A 23,157-nucleotide genomic window follows, 5' to 3' on the forward strand; every position below is an offset into this window, starting at 1 on the left:
TCTGAAGCCATCCCTTAGGTTTTTTTTTTTTTTTGTAAAGCATGTTGTCTGAATCTCATAACTCTGTATATAATAGCATAGGGTCTCTTTGCAGGTACTAGGTGGTCAATCAACATTTACCTAATTCTTCTGTTTGTTGAGAAGATTGTTGTTTTAGTATTTGGAAACTCTCAAGGAAGAAAAGGTAATAAGTCAGCAGTGTCAGACCATAACATCTCATGAAAGGAAAGAAATTAGCTCAAGTTTTAAGAGTGTTAGTAAGGCCCAGGCGCAATGGCTCACACCTGTAATCCCAGCAGTTTGCAAGGCCGAGGCAGGAAGATTGCTTGAGCTCAGGAGTTTGAGACCAGCCTGGGCAGCATGGTGAAACCCTGTCTCTACCAAAAATACAAAAAATTAGCCAGGTGCATCTGTGGTCCCAGATACTCAAGAGGCCGAGGTGGGAGGATTGTTAGAACCTTGGGAGGCGGAGGTTGCAAGTGAGCCGAGATCATACCACTGCACCTGAGTGGCAGAGTGAGATTCCATCTCAAAGAAGAAAAAAAAAAAAGAGAGAGAGAGTTAGTAAGTTACTAGTGAACTAGAAATATTTTTTGAACACAACCACTCTGTTTCACCTGTCTGTTAAGAGTGGCCCATTATTAAATAGCTGTGTGACTGATTATTTTGATAACTAATTAAGCAAAGGATAAAAGTCCCTAAATGTCTTTAATGCAGAAACATAATTAATAATGCTGAGAAATTATTCTGCTGTAAAAAGGTCCAGGAAAAGTGTGTGTGTGTGTGTTTTTCAGGTGACTACTGGAGAATAGACATTATTCAAAATATACGATTAAAGAGACATTAGATTTTCTTCTCCTAAAATGGAGACTTAAAAAAATTAAGTAAACAATATTGATGTGGCTCTGCTGAGTATGTGGACATATAATTCAAGCTAGAATGGGCATTTAGTGAATAAGCACTATGATGAATACCACCAGTTTGTGTAAGCATTATGGAATTCATCTTTCACCTCTGAATTATCTTTCAGCAGAGGCAAGAATGTTGGATTCAGTTGAAGCTTAGATTACCGAACAGTAATCACTGCCAATGATGATTACAGGAGTACACCAGGCCTAATGTGTCTCTCACCCTGAGCTTAAACTTGCGGAACAGTCTCAAAGAAAAATCCACTGACCTCATTATGCAGTATTTGGCTGCTGTGAACACAGCCTGTTAGCTGGGATTTAAGTTTAATAGAGAAAAAAAGGACAGAGACAATATATACCTTGTGTATATATCGTACTTATGAAGGTGTACTTATGAAGTATTTTTAATTCTTCAAGTGTTTTTTATATTCCTACTATGAACAAATCAGTATGTATTTTTAGTTCCATGCAGTGTCTCCATCATTTCCTCCCTCCCACATTTTCTTTCCCCTTCCTTTCTTCTTTCCCTCCCTCCCTCCTGCTTTCTCTCCCTCCCTCCCTCCCTTCCTTCCTTTCTTCCTTCCCTGCTTTCCCTCCCTCCTCTCCTTCCTTTCCTCCCTCCCTTCCTCTCTCCCTTCCTTCCCTTCCCTTCCTTTCATTTCCTCCTTTTCCCCCCTTCATTTCCTCCCCTCCCTCCCTCCCTCCCCTCCTTCCCTCCCTCTCGCCCTCCTTTCCCTCTCTTCATTTCCTCCCTTTCCTTCCTTCCTTCTTTCCTTCCTTCCTTTCCTCCCCCCTTCCCTCCTTCCTTCCCCCTTCCTTCCTCCCTTCTTTTTTCCCCCTCCCTTCCCCTCCCTTCCTTCCAATTTTTGTTCCTTTGGTCAGCCCTTGGAACTCACTTACAGAGACTATGTATCTGATCTCAATTTTTTTCAGTTTTATGCCACAGACATAGTTAATTCCTCAGATGTTTTTTGAAGGAAAATTTGTATTATTTTTATGTACAGAAAACTCAACAGTGTACATTTAACCCAGTTTGGTGGCAAGTTCTTTAGCTTTTGCCTTTTTGAGCTTGGCAATGCGAGCCACAGGCTTGGGACCCAGGATATTGCTTCCCCAGTGATGATGGATCTCATTGGCTCTGTCGTTGTAATTGGTTCTGATAGCTACCACCAGCTTAGCCAAAGCCCCTTTGTCTTCCGAGTTAACCTGTATGAAGGCAGCAGTGGTGCAGGTCTTTCTGTGGACTAGATGTCCCAGTCTTGTCTTCCCCTTGATATTGCAGTAAGGGACCCCCATTTTACAACACAGGGCAGGCAGGAAGACAACCAGCTCGATGGGATCCATGTTGTGTGCAGTCACCACCAACTGAGCTTTCTTATTCTACACCAAGGTGGTGATGGTGTTAACTCCTGCTTGAAGGACAGGTGTTCTTCTTAGTGGGGAGGTCCCCTTTGCCAGCGCTTTCTTCTCCGCCCGGGCCAACAGCCTCTGCTTCTTCTCTTGCTTTGTCTCTGGTCTGTACTTTTGGGGCAGCTTAAGCAGCTGAGTAGCTGTTTGGCGGTCCAGGTCCTGGGTGAACTGGTTAATCGCAGGAGGCATTTTCAGTCGCTTAATAGAGGATGACTCTCTGCTGCTGCAACCTGCTATAGCGGGGCCATTTCACAAAGTGGGCGAGGTCTCTTTTGGGCTGGATGTCCTGTCTAATGCCAAAATTCTTAGGCCTTTTCTCAAACAGGGAGTTCACCACTTTCTTGGCCTCCTTCTTCTTCAAGACAGCAGGGGCTGGAGCCACCTTCTTCACCTTGGCCTTCTTTCCTTTCCACATCTTGGGCGGTGGATGGTGGGAAAAGAGAGCTAATTCCTCAAATTTTGAGGCCTGTGCCATAGAAAGGTATGAAAAGGTTTTCTTTTGTTAATGTGATTTTAATGTTGTAAGACAAACATAGCCTGTTAAAGGATGAGAAGAAAACAAATTAATTTTTTGTTTTCATTTTTCATACACATATGCTTTGATAGAGATTATAAGTTTATGTCAAAATCATGCCATTGCAAATGGGAAAGTGTTGGCTTTGCTCATGCTTCTCTATAGTATGTTTTAATATAGTCAGAATTTGTTGGGGTTTTTTTTAACCTTTTTTTTCCCCACAAATTAAATGAGTTTCTTTAATCAGCAGAAAATATTGCGGGCATTATGTGTGATTGAAATGTTGAGGTCAGCAGAATTTCCTAAAAGACCCCTTGTCACCATTTTCTAATTGGTAGTATTCCAGTGTTCCTTTGTAGTTAGTTTTTCAAACAGCTTTAACTACTACAACACAAAAGTTGTGGTACCAAGTCTTATTTATGAGGGAAATACACATTTTGGCTTCCTGTGAGACAGACTTTAGACCCTGCCTTGGTAGCAGGGTTGGCCTTTGCCCTTGGTGAGGCGGGCCCAGGCCGGCGACATTTCAGGAGGCCGCTTGGCAGCCATTTTAGATCCTGCCCGCGCGGAGAGCTCCTGGCTGCCAAAAACTGCAGTCGCTCCGTGCCAAGACACTCTTGGCAGTGGAGATAAACTTTGTAGAGATACACAGTCCAGAAATATCTTATAATTACAAAGCACAGGGGGCAGAATGTTTTTACAATACAGCTGTGCTAATGTAAACATTTAATTTGGCAGCCTTCTCCACCCACTTTTCAATTAACCGGGTTTATGCAGATACTTTAGGTCTGTAATAAACTTTATTGCTAAGAGTACAGTTTATGAAACACAGATTTGAGGGGCTTTTTTGAGGGGTTTTCCATCCATTTAGGAAAGCACATTGTGAATGTTATGTTGCCGTGAATGGAAAGGGTAGCTTTGTGTCTCAAAAGATGCCATGGGCCTGGCTTAACTGAAACAATTGCTTTAGGAAAAAAAAAAAATGTGGGGGCTGTCTCCTTTGGCTTCTAAAGCATGCAAGAGGATATTAATAGAAAGAGGTAAAAATCACTTAATATAGCTACAAAAAGACACTCGTGTTGATGATCATTAAAAAAGATAAATGTCCCCTGCAATGCATGAGACTGTTTCAGAGGTAAATTCCCAATAACAGTTCTTACAGATATAATTACAATAATTGTGTGATCGCCATGATAATTATTCTTATGGAGTGAAAGAAATAATTTTCTATGTAAGTAGCATTCAACTGTTCAGCTCACAAAGCTAGTCAATAGATCGTTTTCAGCTAACCTAAAAAATGGTAGAGGTCATGGAGTTTTAAAGCTAAATTTGGTATTAATTGACATTGTAAAGGTGATTGTTTTCATAAGAAATATGACATCACAATCCATGATATCTCTTTGCGTAGATTTGCTTACACATTTCTCAGATACGTTAGAGAAAACCATATAAAATACTATACATATGGGTCGTTTTTCTAAAAGACAAAAAATGTACAACCGATATTTTTATGTCATTCCATTTAGAAACTTTGCCTTGGTTATGATTTTTTTAAATTAGCTTTTGTTTTTTCTTGAGGATGGATTTGAGTAGCAGAAAACCAATTCTTACGATGTTTTCTCTCAGTACCCTTTTGAGACTTTCATGTAGTTTGGCTCCATCAATATTCTATAATGGGATGTGACCACAAAGTAATTTTCATTCTAAAATAGTATTTGACTCTTCAGCTCCCGAACTAGTCAATAGACCCCTTTCACCTATTCTGAAAGATAATAGACGTCAGAGAATTTTAAAACCGTGGTCTCATTATTTTATAGTCTCATTATTTCATGCTGCAATAGCTGTTTTGTCATCATACCACCTTGACACATTCTGCTTATCACAGCTAAACAATGCTTTTGCAGTCTGTGGCTTTTAGTCTCTCATGTTTTAGTTGCTATAAACAAAAATTAAATGAAAAAGTTTGTCCCACTGCTAAATCTTTGTGTGTGAGTGTGTGTAAAAAGTGTCAATTTTATTTTCAAAATATAATGATTACAGATTCTGCTTATTTGTAAATATGTATGGAGAGCACATTTTACCTGCTAGCAAGTGAATGACAGTCAACATTGTGCAAATGAAACCATGAGCTGCATGAAGACAAGAACAAATCATCTTTTATTGACTGTTGTAGACTGAGTTCCAAGGATGATACACGGACCACTGTAGGTGTTCAGTCCTTTTCAAAAAAATAAACGAATGGATAAATATCATCTGTATATGTCACAATCAGAATATTGAATGTTAATTACCTGTATAAGTTGATAGCTCATTACTTTTTTTTTTTTTTTTTTAAGATTACTTTGTCTTTCTTTTGGGAATTAATGCTCTTTGTCTCAGTTTCTTCATGGATAGTACATCCAAGATAAATTGGTATGCCATTTAAATAGATTCCCAAAATTATTCAGGGTAAGTTGGGATACGGGAGGTCACAATCTTGGAGAGAAGTAATGTATAACCAACCAACCATAATGGACTGGTCGGGCCCTGCACTAAAGTGTGAGCAAGGCCATGTGGGCCCCAGAGGGAGGTCTCATTAGATGGGGCAATAAGGTTCAGGAAGGATGTAACAGATGAAATTCAAGAGCTTTTAAAGATGAATTAGGAGTTTTTCTTGCATCAAATAAGGGATATTCCAGGCATAGAAACCTTATGAGCAAGGGCACAGACCTGCAGTTGCACAGCATATTCTAGGACTTTTAAGAAGAATATTAGGAAGTTGGGTGTGGGTGTGAGGGGGAGGGTAAAGGGTGATGGTTTTTGTGAGAGTGAGGCTAGGCTGGGGCCAGGTTATGGAGCACCTTGAATGCTGTACTAAGGAGGTTGTAGATTATTCTAGCTAGCAATTGGAAGCCACCAAGGTGTTTTAAGGAGTGAAGCGTTGTGATTCCTGGTGGCTATGCAGAGGATGGAGTCTGGTTATAGTGTGAAGAGTGAATCATAATGGCCTGAGGAGGCTGAGGCTATTGTGAGGTAAAAATGTGAAGCTCAGTAAGGGACTTATCACCAGTTGGGATGGACATGGGGAAATAGGCTTGAAAGGAAGATAGAATCTGGGCTGACAACTGAATGTGAGGCTTTAGGGAGATGGGGTTTCTGGAATGAGCATTTTCAGCTTGGGAAATGGCTGAATGGCTGTGAATGCCATTAATTGAGATATGGATTGGTTGGGGGGAGGCGAGAGTGAACAAAGGTTGTGCACTAGCAACATCAGGAGGAGTTTTGCAGTTAAAGAAGAGGTTAGGGCTAGATATGGAGATACGGAGTTCTCAAAAAATGGGTAGTATTTGTAAACATGGACCTAGCTGAGTTTGCTGAGGGGGAATGTACAAAGACAAGAAGATGGCCAAGTTGGATGGATCATCTTTGGGATCACCAGCGTTTAAGGGACCAACAGAAGAGAAGGAGATAGCCATCAAGACAGGAAAGAAGCCCTCAGAAATAGAGGATTGGACCTAGAAAGGAGTGGTGCCCTAAAGGAAAAGGGAAGGAGAATTTCCAAAAGCTAGGGCTACTTAGTGTGAAAAGTCAACTAGGTAGAGTCTGGGAAAGTCAAGTTGTGTCTTTAAAAAATAGTAATTTTGGGGCTGAATCACACACTTAGACTTACTGATCCCGAGAGGTAGGGTTGGGCATGAGGATTATTATTTTCTTATCTCAGATCGTGATCAGAGAGTATGTGAGTTTTGGTATTGTGGTTTACTCCTTGGTCTAACTTCACTGAAACAGATTCTGGGGTCCTGGGTTGCTTAAAGGATGACTATTCTGTAGACTTTAAGAAACTTTTGATGAAAACAGTGGATTATGTTTATTGTAATCTTTCTCTTCTGCCAGTTCTGAGAGGAAATTTGCATTTTCTTCATCAAATTTCACCATTGACTACTTTATTTTAAGGAGGAGAAGCTAATTTGAAATTTTGGTTTGAGTTTTGAAGAAGGCATGAACGGTTTCACAGAAAATGGAAGGAAATATGCCCAACTACTGAGCACACCCCTTTAAATTGCTCTTACCAAGCCTTCAGACCTAGGGGCAAAATTATGCTCCAGGCTCCAGGTCCCTGGATTCACTCTGTTAGCAGCAGCAGTGAGGAGCAGTTTATTTGGACAATCCCCTCTGCTCCTGTTCTTCCTGTGTGATTCCCCATTTTAGCCATAAAAGACCAGAAAGTGGTGATTTTATGCTAGTACATACAGAAATACCTTAGCAAATATGATTAAGCCAACTAATGTGTAAGTAAAAACAATAGCTGACTGGAAACTGGGTGCAACTCTGCAGTCTCCTTGGATATCTTCAGGAGTTTTGTGAAATTAAAAAAAAAAAAAAGCCTGGATTCTCCAAATGAACTGAAGTCATAATCAGTCTGCAATGTTGACTTGAGAGTTTCTTTTAAATAAAAATAAATGAGCAAGTGGAAGTCTTATTAGCTAAAACCAAAAGCACAAACATATATGGCCCTTTCACAAAGTAAAACGCCTATAAGCATAATGAGACTCCAACACATCTTTACTTTTTTTGCTGTTTTGTTTTTAAGTTTTCCAGCCCTTACATTGTAAGGTGCTGCCTTACCACTTCCTTAAGGAAACACAAATGGGTGAGTTAAGTTTTTGAAAGTAAAGGAGGATCCTGTGTAAGTAGATTAGGGTCTGGCAGGCCATTTAACTTTATCAGGCATTTAAAGCCGAGGATGTACACTGTAGCCGGCTGTGACTTGCCAATTAGCTGGGCTTTCCCCACTGTTTCTGGTTTGGCAGGAACGAGGTGGTTCACCCTGCCGCACTACTGCCTGCCAAGGACACATGGCCAGCTCCCGGCTTCCTGTCTTCCTCTTTGTGTCCTGGCCTTGCCTTCCAGGGAGCTGCCAGAACACAATTGCCAAAAAATCTTCCTTCAGAAAGGTCAAGTAACCTCAAGTCACCTATGCCAATATTTGTGTTTTCTTTTTAATCCTTCTGTGTTCGACTTGGAAAAAGCTGTAGAAGCCAACATGCAGAATGGAACCTGGGTCACTTTGGATCACTTGGATAAAGCGACAGAACCCAAAGAATCCCTTGGCCAGTCGGGGTGTGATGTTTTGAGTAGAATTCTATTTAAAGCTCTGTGAAGTGTGATAGAGTTCAGAATGGTTCAGTGTGGATTTGGATTTAGTTGCTTTTTAGGATTCACTGTACACATGTGATTTTTGGCCAAAGCTAGTGCATCACATGGCAGGGAGAGGGAGAAAAGTGGAGATTGGTTTTGGCTTAAGGACTGCATTTTTGTTTGTTTGTGTTTTCAGGACTCTATAGTCACATACTGCCTTTTGCTTTCCAGTTTGGTGTCTGTGAGCAAGCATCAGCAGCCAAGTCCCTTGTACACTGGCTGAGAACAATGTACGGGAGTTACCTGGGGTGCTTGTTGAGAGCGCCTTCTTGGCCCCAGCATTGCTGTACGAGTCCCAGTCATTGCGGGTGAGGTGGAGGAATCTGAATTTCTAACAAGCATCTCAAGTGAATCTGATGCTCACTAGAATTTGTGGACTGAATGTGTCACTGATTGTGAAATGACAATAAGGCAAGTAGCATTTATTGTCATGATACAGCAAGCTGTTCTACTTCTCCTTTAATTGGTCTTTTTGGAGCTCTGTGTTTAATTGGAATCTAGATTGTATGCAGATCTCCACTGACAACAAACACTTTTCTGAAGATCGAACTTTTAAAAACCTGTTAATATAGGAAACTTTATCCAAATAATTATTCCAGGTTTAAACTCTAAATTTTAGGATGATTTATAAGGCTTTTTTAATGACACGTAGAATGCCATAGTGAACATCCTAAACGACTTTGGAAGGCTCCCTCCCCGTAGCCCGCACTGTGAATCATGCTCCTTGGAGATGTGCAGTGTGATGGGCCTAGTATTTCTATTATGAAAGGGAAACCCCATGTCTTTAATACTTCATAAAGCAAAGCTTTTATTATTTACTTTGAAAAAATTCCATTTGAGGAATATGGAATTCTTAAAGTGCCTAAACCTGAGCCACCTACTAATTCTCATGGCTGTTGGTAATTAATGTAGGGGGCAATGTGTGTTCTGTCTGTAGACTCCAGGAAAGTTCAGCGTAGCCCCAACATTCCCAGGAAAGTTCAGCGTAGCCCCAACAGCGTAGCCCCAGCGTAGCTTTTCATGTAAAATTGTCCATAGCACTTTCTTCCTAAGCTCAGTTTAATTTTCTTTTGTGCCTTTTGTACCTTGAGATATGCTCTTTCTTGGTGAGAATGGTGTAGCCGTGAACCTTTTTGTCATTGTTTTGTAGCATTCATAGAGTGAGGACCAGATTAACTTTGTAATTTACCTTTTTTTTCCTAAGTTATTTCCAAAATTTGCTAAAAAGCTGCAGCCTCAGGGACACCTCTGACTTTCTGACACTACTAACAAACGCCACACTAATTTGGAACACATGTTCTGTCAAAGTTTACCTATAGCCTTGAGTTCCAAATTTGCAACTTCAGCATCTTCTGTTGAAAATAAACGGCATATTTTTTCTTAAGCTCCCTTTCTGCCTCCCCTTGAACTCCGTAGTCTTTTATAACAGTAATAAGGAAATGTGGTTATGGGTATAATTGCCACAAGGCAATTGTACCCTAGAGGACTGACAGAATTTTCTTTTCTGTGTCTGAGGGCTGGGCTCCATCCAGAAGATCCATTTGCAAATAACTCAATTAAAAGAATAACAACAGTGTCTTTATATCAACTTTCCCTATAGAGATCAAAGTGTGTTAGGGACATCCTATCAGATTCATCATTCTAATACCCCAGTGGACTGGAATAAAGTTTTATTATAGCTTGTTTGAGACAGGAGAGTGAGACAGAGAAAGGTTAAGTGTCGTCCCTCAGATCATAAGAAAGTCAGAAGGGGAAATGCAATGAAAAATCAAGGTTTTTCTATTACTCTGCAAGTTATCAAGCTCTGCATTCCTTTCTGGTAATTGTAAAGGATTAGAATAAAGCACAGTCTATTTCGGGATTGCAAAGTAATGTAGATGAAAATGCTTTGAAAATAGCTAAGGTATTCTTGCTATCTTTATCATATTTAGTACAAATGGAAGGTAAGAAAGAGCCTTATTGTCAGTATCTAATTGTACCAATACATATGAAATGGATTTTACACATTCTTGATTGATTGGATTCAAACTGCCAAGTTATCTTAATTATTAATAAAAGACTAATGGAAAATAACATTTATAATTCTGGATTTAAAGGAATTTCATAAGATTTGACAACAAATTTTGAACAGATTAAGAAGCCAAAGATCAAAGTTACTCTGATTACATAAACGGCCTAACAAAACACTTAATTAAGTAGTCTGATTTTTCTTTCTAAGGTTTTACTTGTAGACTCCATAGTTCTGAGGGTAGAAGTGATGAACTTAGGCTCTGATTTTGTTTTTTTTAAAGTTAGTATAAGAGAATTGGGAGTAAAATTACTACGAATCTTTCAACCTGACTTCAAGGAGCCTTGGAGGACACATTCTGTGGGGAGTAGACACAATTAACTTGATGCTCCTAATTACTATTGTTTGATTTGTGATTAAAGGTGGTGTATTTTGTTGTAGGGCTTTTGGCTTCTCAGGTGTCCAGTGTGCTGCTGCTGGGGAGAGTAGGGGGTGGCATCATTCCCTCGCTTAAACAGGAATCCCCTTCCACAAACTAGAAGCTGAAATATCAGAAATAACCCACATTTAATCAGACCTTGCCTTCTAGTGAGAAAAAATGAAAAATTAGGCAAAACGTAGACACATGGCTTTTTAAAGCTCTCTTTGATTTTCAGAGTTCTAGAGTGGGTTCATATTTCTTCACTTTAACCCAAGTAAGTGAAGCTATCTTTCACTTATAGATCCTCCCTGAGTGCTTCATGGGAGGAGTAGTGGCCTTGAGACTTTTATCTCATCATCACTGCACCTCTTGTTATGTCTTGATGCTTAGTGAATGTTAAGCTGAAAACTAATTCAGGTAAACAGGTGAACGGAAAATTAAGTTCAACCAGCGTGAACATAGAAAAAAATCCATCATTTAGGAGCACCATTAGCACTGCCAATGGACTAAGGAGACACATGCTGTTCCCTACCAGGTGATTGGATCATATCAGCTAATTTATTCTATTTTTAATAATTGCTGGATGATATTAATAGGGAACTTTCAGTTATTATTTTATTATTATGCATTTTCTTTTGCAAAAAAAAAGTTTAAACAACATTTTCTTAAATTCCCCACCCCCTTTTTCTTCCCAATGCCCTTACTAGATTCCTTTCTCTATGTTTGCAATGTCATTGTGTTTTTCGTGGTGTGACATACATACCCTTAATGCTATAAAAGATTCCTGCTCTGTGAAAAGAAAGTTGAACAGTGTTGTCACTTTGAAAACACAGTGATAGCTTTGAATGGAAGTCTAATGTGAGGAGGAAGCTTTGGCTTTGGGATCCAGATTGCAGTAACCAAACTTCCAAATTCAAATTTGGTCTGCAATCCTGGCTTCACTGCAGTCATTTATATTAACAGTGAACAAGGAAACCTACATAAATAAGAACGAAGCGGTAACACAATAAAAGTCGTCTCATATGTGCTTTATACTTTCAAATAAAAATTAGAATTTATCATTTTCTTTGAGATTATTTCTCTGTTTCATGTGCTTACAAAATTAGCTTGATGTTTTAACCCATCTTTATTTCATTAAAGTATTCCTTAGATACAGAGTTTTCTAAAAAATAGAATATTTTGTCAATAAGGTGGAAAATGACAAGCATTATTTCCTAAAAGCATCACAGGAGAGAGAAGCATTGTGCACTTATTAGGCAGTGACAGAGCTTTGCAGATGGATGATGAAAGCTGTAACATCAAACCTTGCCACCTCTGGCAGTTTAAAATCTGTGTAGGTCAGTTCTACCAAAAGTTTTTTTTTTTTTTAACTTCTTTTGCCAGTTGATTGGTCCTATGAAGTAAATTAATGGTTTCAGTTCAATTCTTGGGCAGATAACCACCCCAGTTGGCATTCCCTGGGGCCCTTATTGGCTTAAGCAAGCCTAGAAGAATAGGATTTCCTTCCAGGTCAGGTATAGAACGTTGTGGAGAAGCTTACGGGATCTCTTTCTCTTTTGTGAAAGAGAGAGAGAGAGAGAGAATGTGTGTTGGATTAAGGTGGTAGAGTGCACCTCCAATATTAAAAAATAATTTCCTAATAAATTATCTCAGTGTTATTTTGTTCTATCTTCTGTGACGTTGGTAAGTGGATATTTTGTGTAAATTGGCTCCAAACAGACCTTCAAATACATTGAAGGTGGAGCTTAGTTCTTTGCTCTGTCATCCCATTTCTAGGATAGTGCCTGTTTCAACCTATTTCTCCGCCAAATTATATCATAATTTGCTATCTGCTTAGTATAATGTATCTCATTTGTTTTATCTTGGCTTTAATTGAATTATCTATTCCTATGGCATGATTCTTAAGTCATAGCATATACATATACAGTACATTGGAAGAACTGGGGTAATTTTTACTTCTTCTTATTGTGTTTTTTCTTTCTTGACTGTAACTTAGAATGAAAGTTTAAGTTTCAAATAGTATGTGTATAATAAAAAACTTGGTTAAAAGTTGGGTTCATTTTCCCATCTGGCTTTAGGCTCCCTGTTCCACCCATTCTACGCCCCCATTACCAGAAAAAGTCAAGGGCTATGTCTATCGCGTGGTCTCAGCGTTATTCCTATGGTTTTTAGTGTCTGTGCAGTATGTCCGCTGTCATATGTATGGAGATTGTCTCTTAGCTTACCTGTCACACTATAATTTTCTCATTGGGGAAAGTAAAGGGTGGTGGGAAAACATAAAAAGTAGAAGTTATTGCTAGACTTACTTCATGGCCACTTTATGTCTATTTAGACTCCAACCCATTTTCTTTTTTCAGTAAATATTTATTGAGTTAAATTTATAAATGTGCATTAGAAGTTTGCTTTATGCGGCATAGATTGACTAAAATACATTTCAGGCACAGGCTTAAAAAATAATAAACATGTATTTTCAGTTGAAATGATCTCTGTATGTTGTTTGGTGGTAACTGTCACCAACCAGGAAAATAATGTTTTAAAAAGAGACATAAAATAAATCTTGGGGGTGGGGGTTCAAAATGATTGAGAGGATGTAGAGGGACATTGCATAGAGTGCAATGCTGGCAGCTAAGTGTGCACATCCAACGCCAGTGTCATCCTGTTAGTTCTATCCAAAAAAAGTTGGCAACATGTGAATTGATGCTATATGTTTTTCTGTTATGTCACTTCCCTCTAGCCGGGCTGTTATCTAGCACAGTTTAAAACATTAAGTATAATGGTACTGTTTGCATGTGTGATTCTAAAGTTTTGGTACTGTGAGTTAATATATATCCCTGTGCGTATGAACATAAATATTTTTGTTTTCTCCTGTTCGTAGAGTATTTTAGCAAAACACTATAGAGTGTTACTATTCTGATGGAAAAAATACTTTTGTCTTTTCTTATTTTGTAATTTTTCTTATGTAAAATGCCTGATGTCAAGTGGGGACTTATGAACCATTTCCTAAAGGAAACAGAGTAATGTTGAAATCATTTCTCTTTCCTGTTAGGTATTATTCTTACGTTTATGTATAATGGTGTATATTTAAGAAAACCTTTTGATTATCCCCATGAGACTGTTAGTTATTCCGACAATTGATAAGCATTTCAAAGTTGTTTGTGGCATGAAATATAAGTAAATGTATAATGTTTTACAAAAACAACCAAACTTATAATTGTTCCAGTCAGGGAGCATACAGTCATGTGTGAAGGAAAAACACATGCACAAGAAAAAACTTGTTAAAAATTGGATAGAGAGACTAGGAGATGATAAAAAGAAGAAGTAAACTTGGATGGATGGGTAGGATTATCAGAAGACCTCCTGGAAGAGATATATTTAGAACATGGCATTGAGAATCTAGTTACCTTTTTAAAAAACTTGATTATTTTTATGTATCAATGTGCATTACAAAAAACTTTGGGATATAGAATTTTGTACTTAGTACTGAATGGTGGCAGTGCTTTCTCATCTTTTTTTTAAAAGATGAGAATCCTAACAAATACTTGAAATCTATTGATTTTTAAAAAGTAATTATATTTGCCTAATACTGTTTAACTCTATTACCTGACACATATTTTAGAGTGATAGATATGCCAAATTCAAAAAACAAATGTATCTGTCAGATTTGAGTAAAATAAACTACCAGATAGTCCAACAGGAGGAATTTCATGGGCAAGGCCAGTTACAGTGATGTTAGAATAGATGAAAAGCTGAATGGGCAGTGAGGTCACCCAGCCATTAGCATCAGTAGGAATCTGCTTCACAAACTGAGCTGGAGCTACCTGAAGGGAGGGCATCACAGAGGGAGGAACTTGTTGAGTGGAAGCAAGAATCACAAAAGGAAAACTCACCACTGTTTGGAGACAAATGTCAAAGCAGAGGAGGGAAGGAATACCTCCTCTTCTCCTTTCTTCCCACCCTCCGCATTCCCAAACTCCTACCATTGCCTCCTGTTGGTTGGGCCTAGCCCGAAGTCAATAGTTAACGGAACTGGGAAAGGTGGTTTGCAGGAACAGAGTTCAGAATGGATCTGAGGACAAGTTACCGTTACAGGGCAATTCTAATTTTGGGGGTGGGTGGAGGGATGAGATTTAGGTAAGATTTAAAGCAATTGTTTGGGGCAGGGGAATTAAGTTTGCATAATATCATCCAAAGCTTTACCACACCAGTTTTTCTTACTGGTGTTAAGTTACTAATTTTTTAAATCCTATCTGAAAATTTAGTTTATACATTTCTGTTACGGCCTTGCTGTTAGATGGTTTTGAAAAATATCCATGAACAATCTTGTTAGTTAATTTTAGAATTTTAACATGCTTTAAATATCAAGAAGAATTTGATCTTGTCTAATTAGAAGCAATCTTTAAGACCAAAAACAACAGGTGACAGGCTCAAATTATTCCTATGGCAATTAACTGTGACAAATAATTGGATGATCCCTCCTTCCCCTTTTCCATCTTTTGGAGGTACCAAGAGTGGATAAGGAAAAGTTCAACTGGTATTGTAACCAAGCACTATCTAGAACTTGGAAATAATGATGTGATTTCTTGTTTTTGTGTGTGTGTTTGTTGGAAGTTGAGTATGCAGCATAGTTTGTTTTTTGTTTTTTGATTGGGTTGGAAGGCAATGTCAGTTTTGAAATGGCAGCATAATAATCAATTTGGAAAATTAAACATTAGCCATATGTAATGGGATGGTACGTGCGATGAAAATAATCTTTATGAGCATGGGAGATGAGTCTGCAGTAAAAAGCTTGAAGTTGGTCTGTGTTAAAATTTTGTCACATCTGGAAGGCATTGACATCTAAGATTACATGGGTTTGATATCATTCAGGGTTAAGGCATATGGATGGGACATTATGCAGAACCTTGATTTTTTCATACTCTTTGGATTTGGCTTAGGCATTTTTGAATCATAAGGAGTTAATTTGAATCTCTATTAAAGATAAAATGAGTAACAAGACAAAATGGGAGGAATTTTGAGCACCTGGTACACAGCTCTGCACCAGTATACTCTCAGTTCCCTTCTTTAAAATGAATATAGCAAGTGGACATGCCCCTCATCATTTATTTTCCCATTTCCCAAATAACCGTAGTAATGAGTAGTAGATTTCATGGTGGGCTTCTGTTATTCTTTATTATTCTTAGTTAGAATTATCTGTATTTATTTAAATTTTTGTTAATTTTTTTCAAGATAGGGTCTCACTCTGTCACCGAGGCTGGAGTGCAGTGGTGTAATCTCAGCTCATTGCAGCCTCAACCTCCAGGGCGCAGATGATCCTCCCACCTTAGCCTCCCAACTAGTTGGGACTACAGGCACCCACTGCTATGCCCAGCTAATTATTGTATTTTTAGTAGAGGTGGAGTTTCACCATTTGGCCAGGCTGGTCTTGAACTCCTGACCTCAGGTGATCCTCCCACTTCAGCCTCCGAAGTAGCTGGGACTACAGGCACCCACCACTATGCCCAGCTAATTATTGTATTTTTAGTAGAGATGGAATTTCATTATGTTGGCCAGGCTGGTCTTGAACTCCTGACCTCAGGTGATCCACCCACCTCAGCCTCCCGTAATGTTGGGATTAAAGGCATGTGTCACTGTGCCTGGCCAGGATTATCTGTATTTTAAACTGTTCTCTTAAAGTGACTGTTTGAAAGAATATTGCCCCATAAAATGCCTCATCTTCATGTCTCTGTGAGCTTGTAAACTTTTCAAATTTCTTTCAAACACGTTATTTCACTTATTAGAATATTCTTGACCTTCTCTTTTTAAAAAAAGGAAAATCATGTCAACTATTTTTTTGTTTTTATTTTATCAATATAATTGAGTTCCTTTCTTTGCATGCACAGTTTTAATTTGCAAGAGGAAGTTACTGTCTCCTCATTTGTTTCCTCATTTTATCCCTTTTCAAAAATGTTGGTTCAATGATGCATTATTCAAGTAGTTTTATTCCTGGTATATTAACTTTTGCCTTGAAAACATGGGGACAGAAGTTCTTTGAACCACTTATCAAGGAACTGTTAGGACATTTAATACTATTATCTGCCACATCAGCAAGCTTCCTGTTCATCAAATGACTTATCTGATTTTTTTCCTCTAATATTATGATAAAGTTATTTTATGAACAGAAGCAGTAATGAATACCCCACGTACAAATCTACTTTACCTTCGTAGAAAGTAGGCTATGCATCATCTTACTCTGTTATCCAGTTAATTGCTATGCATCTTGAGATTAAATATATACATTTATTTTTGTATGAATGTATTATCACAGACTTAAGAGCCATAATTTAATAATAAAACAAGGACTGGTTATTAATCGCATGTAAGTAACATAAGATATAAAAAACCCATCCAGTTTCTTCTCTCTAAGCTCACATAATGATATAAACATAAACATTTTAATGATTTGGCAAAGTATCTTTTTAGCTAACATGATAGAGAAATCTGTATCCAATTAAAAAAATTTTTTAGGAACGTATGCCCATGAAAAAATGAGCAATGAAAAAATAAGAATATGACTTTTTGGTCATTGAGTCAATCACTACATTTGTATTTGTAGAGAGGTTGTAGAAACTTAAAAATTAGAATATTTGTAGATAATAATCAAAAACTAAAAGTTATGATTGGTATTACTGGCAGTTTGTTTGTAATTTAAGGAAGATGAACTGTTTTAACTGCTACCAGTCATCATCTTGTTCTCTGTAAAACAGTGGTTAGTCATTCAACGCTTATTGATTGAGCATCTAGCATGTGCCAGGAATATGCTAAGGCAGTGAATAAGACTAACATGTTTCTTGACCCCATGGATTTTAAAATGTAGCAGAAGAATTGCACTCTAGCCCAGTCCTTCAATTACCTGTGTTGTCAGCGTTTGCAAGGGGTAGTGCAACCAAGTAGGTGGGGATATTTTTTTTTTTTTTAGGAGGAGGAGGAGGAGTACTAATTAAACCTTAAAGAACATTAAATATATATATCTCATAGTCTTTTTCCACAAAAATACTTGTGCATATTTCACTGTTGTGTGAAATTATTTTTTTCCTATTATTTCTAATTCCTTTGAAAACAACTAAGATGAAACTCTTACCTTTCCTTAACCAGTTGCGACTGGGCAAGATGAAAACTGATTCATGCGTGAAATGGTTTGCTTAGAGTCAGTGTACAAGTGCTTGGCAGTTGCCGAATAGAGCCCAGGAGTTCTGACTCTCCAGACAGTTTGGAGAGAACATGTCCTGCTGCCTGAGAACAAAGATTGCCAATGAAATATTAGAAAGTCTTAACGTCTGATTTTAACCTAGATATATTAAGTTTTGGGAAAATACATGAAATAACATAGCACAGAGTGGCCATGTGTACACAGGACTGTTGTATGTGTGGGATTTAGAATAATGTGTGAAGACTCCAGAATAAACCAGATATGTAAGTCATGGTGCTAGGTAGTAACATAAGTGCTGTTCAGGACTTTGGAGGTAAAACAGCACTTATTTTTCTATGCTTTCCTTTTAAGAGAAAAATTTAAGACGAATAGGATCATAAACATTGCATTTGGTTTATGTTGAAATTCTGCATTGATTTTTCAATTTGCCTTCATGATTATGTTCTTGAGTCTGATGACATTCTGGTTTTCATTTCCAGATTCTTATTTCACCAACATTTTCTTTGCACTACATACCTTGCTGTAAAATGCAGGTTTAATGGTTTCCAAGGGGAAAAAGATGTATATTACATAGTATAGCTGAAATCCAAAATGTCTCCCAGATGGAAAAGACAGAACATTCATCTCATCTTTTCCTACTGGATCTGGCTGGATTTTGGAAAGGGCTTTATTATTTTCATGTGGCAAACTGCGTTGGCAAATTGTTCCTCAAAGTACGCAGTGGCATGTTCATCTAATATTATAAGATATGGGCAGCATTTATGAAAGATTATAAATCTTACAACTCTCTTCAGAAACTTAAAATACAGCTGGAAATGTTTTGCTTCCAACAAATATGCAATCTTCATAAAATTCGAAAAGAAATGTTTTGAATAAATAATGTTTTAGTTTATTTCTCTCTAGTGCGAGAGCTATTTCTTTTAGTCAAAATCATGCCATAAAACTCTTCCCTCCTCTACATTAGCACCCTTGCCTCTGTATTTATATTATGCTGGTGCATTTAATATATATTTTTAAGTATGCCAGATTGCTTTGCCTTGTTTTTAAAGATAGAAAACTGGATTTGCTCCCAGGGACTCTTTCCCTAACTCGACCAGTTTAAAAACTAAGCAAGGATTGAGTCAGTTAATTAATTTAAATAAGATTACAAATCAAAAACATATTATGCAATCTTGATTTAATTACCACATTTTATTTACTTAATTGAAAACACACTGTAGAAAGTCAGCAATCTTGACAATGACCAGTACAGGGTTTTTGCATTCTGTAAGTTAAAGCCTTTAAAAGCAAGAACTGTAGGTGATCCTGATTATGACCTTTGGTTCACTCAATCCCTAGATCAGTAGAAAGTCATTGAACTTAATCTTAGGTTAGGGCAGAAAGGTCAGATATGATTATCCTAGCTTCCCATTGTTGTGGGGGGTGGGTTGGTACTACTTAATGAAGTACCACAGCCCTCTGGTCAGAGATGTTGGCAGGTTTAACACTTTTTGTGCAGGGGTTTCATATTTGCAGGGGTTTTATTAGTAGTCCCCTGTGGTAGAATGATTTGCTTTGATTTTTTTTTGATATATGATTTTTGATATATGATTTTTTTTCCACCTTAAATTTCAGTGGCCTGTTTTTTCAGTTAATTCCCTGTGGACAAATTTCAGTCTTGAGCCCTAACAAATCCTTATTTTAATCCTTGGGATATGACTCTTTGAACCTAATCTCCTTGTTAAGCAAAAAAGTGGCTCTTTAAAAGAAAGCTTAATGATAAAACAACTGGAATGTTCAGGAATGAAATAGGATATATTATATATCTACTTTCTTGTTCTATAGTTTTCTTTGGTTAATGAAATTACTTTATCAGGAAGATCTTAAATGTAGCAACATCTTTTTAAACTATGCGTTTTGCGAAATCAAACATATATTTTAAAATCAATGTTAACCAACAGAAAGAGGGATCTGAAGATATAGGCCTTCAGATTTGAAATAGTAAATGATTTAAAATATGCAGGAAACTGCATCTCCCAAATGTTATATTGGTTCTGCCAAAATATTCAGAGAGGTCTAATTTCTCTTATTGCTCAGAACTGGGTTTAGGAGGCGTACAGATTCACTAAAAAAACAAACAAACAAAAAACAAACAAGGTCAGGGATTCCATTAACAAAGTGATAAAGTTAAAACTTCCCATGAACAGCTTGTTAACCAAGTTTTGCAGTGAAGTGGACTCCAAATAATTTAACACCCTATTGAAAAGAGACAGAGAGACAGAAATACAGAGACAGAAGCAGAGAGAGAGACAGGAGATAAAGGGAGACACAGACACAGACACACACACACACACACACACACACACACACAGAGAGAGAGAGAGAGAGAGAGAGAGGAGAGAAGAATGAAGGAGGGAGAGAGAGAGAGAGAGAAACCATTTCCCAAACATTTACATGCTTATGAGAGGCAAGGAAAACACTAAGTTTTCCCATGTTCTTTTGTTGTCTTATTTTAATGCACATCTAATAGAAAATAAAATAATGTAAAACTATAATTTGTGTCACCCAAAGCAATGAAGCAACCTTCCATTAAAACTGAAGCTGCCTAGTGTTTTAACTGTGCTGGAAAAAAAAAGCCAAATTATGTAATAGGAATCTTGATTATGGAAAGCTAGTGTTCTATAAATCCCAAGGAATCAGTCATGGAAGACAGTAAACTGCAAAGGGTGAGGTAGAAAACTTTGGGCAGAGAGAGGGGAAGAGAGAAGAAGGTTTGGCCCAAGGAGAATAGTTTGCTCTCTATTACCCTTAATAATATAGATGTTTTTGTTTTACCTTTTTATTTCCCTACTATAAAATACATGCATTTGTATTCCTTCCCTCAAGCTTTTGTTTCTTACCTGTTACATCTTGTTTCTGGCATGCTATATATTTAATTGTAAAAATATACTGTTTTATTATATTATCAATTAATAATGTTTTAGAGAGAAAGAAAGAGACTGTTCTAAGCCTTAAAAAAATCTCATGGTATTCTTTCATTGACAATGGGCTATTTCTTCACCTGCTTAAGGCAAAGGACTATCACAAAGGGGCCCTTTATCACATGATGACTAAGTTTAGTTCTAGCAAGAGGCTATCTGTAGGTTAACAGGTTACAGTGTGGGTTTCATTTACTCCTCTGATATCCCTTGATATAAAAGCTATATTGTCATAGAATCATAGAATTTTAGAGCCACAGGGGACCTGAAAACTCACCTTGTACAGCTCCTTTGCACCAAAATCATTATAAATTAAAATTATGCTTCTCCATTTGTCTTTTTTCTGTTGATCCTCAAGCTATGGTGTCAGAGAATAAAAAGAGTTCCTAAAAGAAGTTTCATCTAGGAGTAGAAAGTTTATATATAAAGGTCATTAAAACTTTCTTGGCCCAGTGCTTGCAAAGTAGGGACATGGACCTTCACCAAACATTTCTTCTCTTTATAGGAGATGGACAAAAAATAATTTCTGACTCAAAATAGTATGTCTTATCCACCCTATCTTGTTTCCAAATATTTCTTCAGGAAGTTGGGAAGTAGGATTGAGCCTTACATTAGTCTGAGAGACTTAGCCCTGGGAATTGTGTGTCTGTTTCCCTGGCTTGCCACAAGAAATTTATCTGTTTGACTTCTAATGTATGATTTTACACAGAGCGGTATGTTTTGTCTTTCTTTTTTGTGCACTTTTATAGCTTATAGACTGATGGTTTTCTGTTCATTCGACTTAGCCCTATCCCAAAGATTAGGGCTATAAGGCTAAATAGGGCAATAGACTTCATGTCATATTGTTGAGGATCTAAAGGGGATGACCTCACCATGAGGGACTTCAGGGAGGAAGAAAGGGGGAACATTATGCACAGACTTGGAGATATCAAATGCAGGAGACACACAAGGAATCAAAAGGCTAAAGTATGACCCAGGTGCTGATGGGGACCAGATCAAGGTGCCATGAATGGCATACTATTTTCAGAACATATGTAAAGGTTTTAGCAGATGTTTAGCTTAATCAGTTTTGGGTCTTATAAAGATCATCTTGGTAAAAGAGTGAAATATGTCTTAGCAAGGTGGGAAATCAGGTCGTTTTTTCACGGCATTGTTCCTAAGGTCACCTTCTTTTGATATCTTTGATGATATGCCCTTGGCCACCCTTCCTAGGAAGAATCATCTGTCCCCTCTTGATTTATGTATTTTTTTTGTATGTTTCTGTCTCTTCAGGCAGCCTCTGAGCTTCTACATGGCATAGAGTGTATATTCTTTTTATAAAACAATATTTAAAGATCATTATTGTAAATTAAATATAAATTTAATAAGCGTTACAGAGCACCTACTGTGTTCCAAACATTACCAAGTGTTTGGAATACATGAGCCAATCTTGGCTCACTGCAACCTCCACCTCCCAGGTCCAAGTGATTCTCATGTCTCGGCCTCTCAAGTAGCTGGGATTACAGGTGTGTGCCACCACACCCGGCTACTTTTTTGTATTTTTTGGTAGAGACAGGGTTTCACCATGTTGGCCAGGCTGGTCTCAAACTCCTGGCCTCAAGCAATCTGCCTGCCTCGGCCTCCAAAAGTGCTGGGATTTACAGGCGTGAGCATAAATCTTAATTGATTTACATTTAAATGATATTTACATTAATGACCTACAAAAAAAAATTTGACAGTTTTGATGATTTATCTACCTCAGATAGTTGCAGTGTATCTACTCCAGAAAGTTAGTGCTCAGTAAGAAATACTTTACAGGCTATTATTTATTTATTGTCATATATATTTAACACACATCTTACAGAGCTTCCACCAGATTGTCCATAAAACGTTAGAATTTCCTTTACTTAATGGAGACAATCCAAACTAAATTTGATTTATACAATTGGCCTCTCTTTAAAACATCAATTAGTGTATAGAGTTCAGTGATACTAATAATTACTTCCAACTTAGATATAGAAAATAGCTAAAGGTTTAAAAAAAGATTCTGAAAAAGATTTTGAATGTATTGGTGAATGGTGGGAAGGGTGAGGGAAGTTAGGGGAAGGTAAGTTTCCCAGAAACATTTAAACTACTGAAAAATCATTTGGCTTCGCATTATTTTAGGATTGCATCATAATGATTCAAGAAGTATTGTGTCTGAATAGGCTGTCCATATAGAGAACATAAGTTTTAATAGTTGCTATGTAACTTTGGACAAGCCATTTGATCACTTATGTGTCCTAGGATCTTCCATAAAATTGGGTCATAGGAAAAACTGCTCACTCCTTAGGTAAAGCTTAGATATTAGAAGAGCCACGAGAGATTGACTGCTTTTTAAAAAAGGAGTGGACGAAAGGATTGAAAAGTTGGTAAGGGTCCTGCATGAATGTGAACCTTTTCTTGTTCCTGGAGAATCTTTAACCTGGAGAAGAAGGAACTGATTGAGTTTAAAATATAGTAATTTAGAAATAACTTCATTCCTTTTTTTTTTTTTTAGAAGAATAAACATACGTTTAACCCACACTTAAAGAATGGGGAACATGAAACTTTCATA

The 23,157-nt window shown here is 37.5% G+C and overlaps 1 protein-coding gene and 1 pseudogene across 8 annotated transcripts in view; one reads left to right on the forward strand and one right to left on the reverse strand.

The window, feature by feature from the left end:
- Window positions 1-23,157, forward strand: part of NFIB (nuclear factor I B) — a 231,543-nt gene that overhangs the window by 107,676 nt on the left and 100,710 nt on the right. The gene's annotated exons all lie outside the window — the stretch shown is intronic.
- Window positions 1,905-3,350, reverse strand: LOC129043815 (large ribosomal subunit protein eL8-like; annotated as a pseudogene).

Source organism: Pongo pygmaeus, chromosome 13, assembly GCF_028885625.2.
Source record: "Pongo pygmaeus isolate AG05252 chromosome 13, NHGRI_mPonPyg2-v2.0_pri, whole genome shotgun sequence".
Lineage (NCBI taxonomy): Eukaryota > Metazoa > Chordata > Mammalia > Primates > Hominidae > Pongo > Pongo pygmaeus.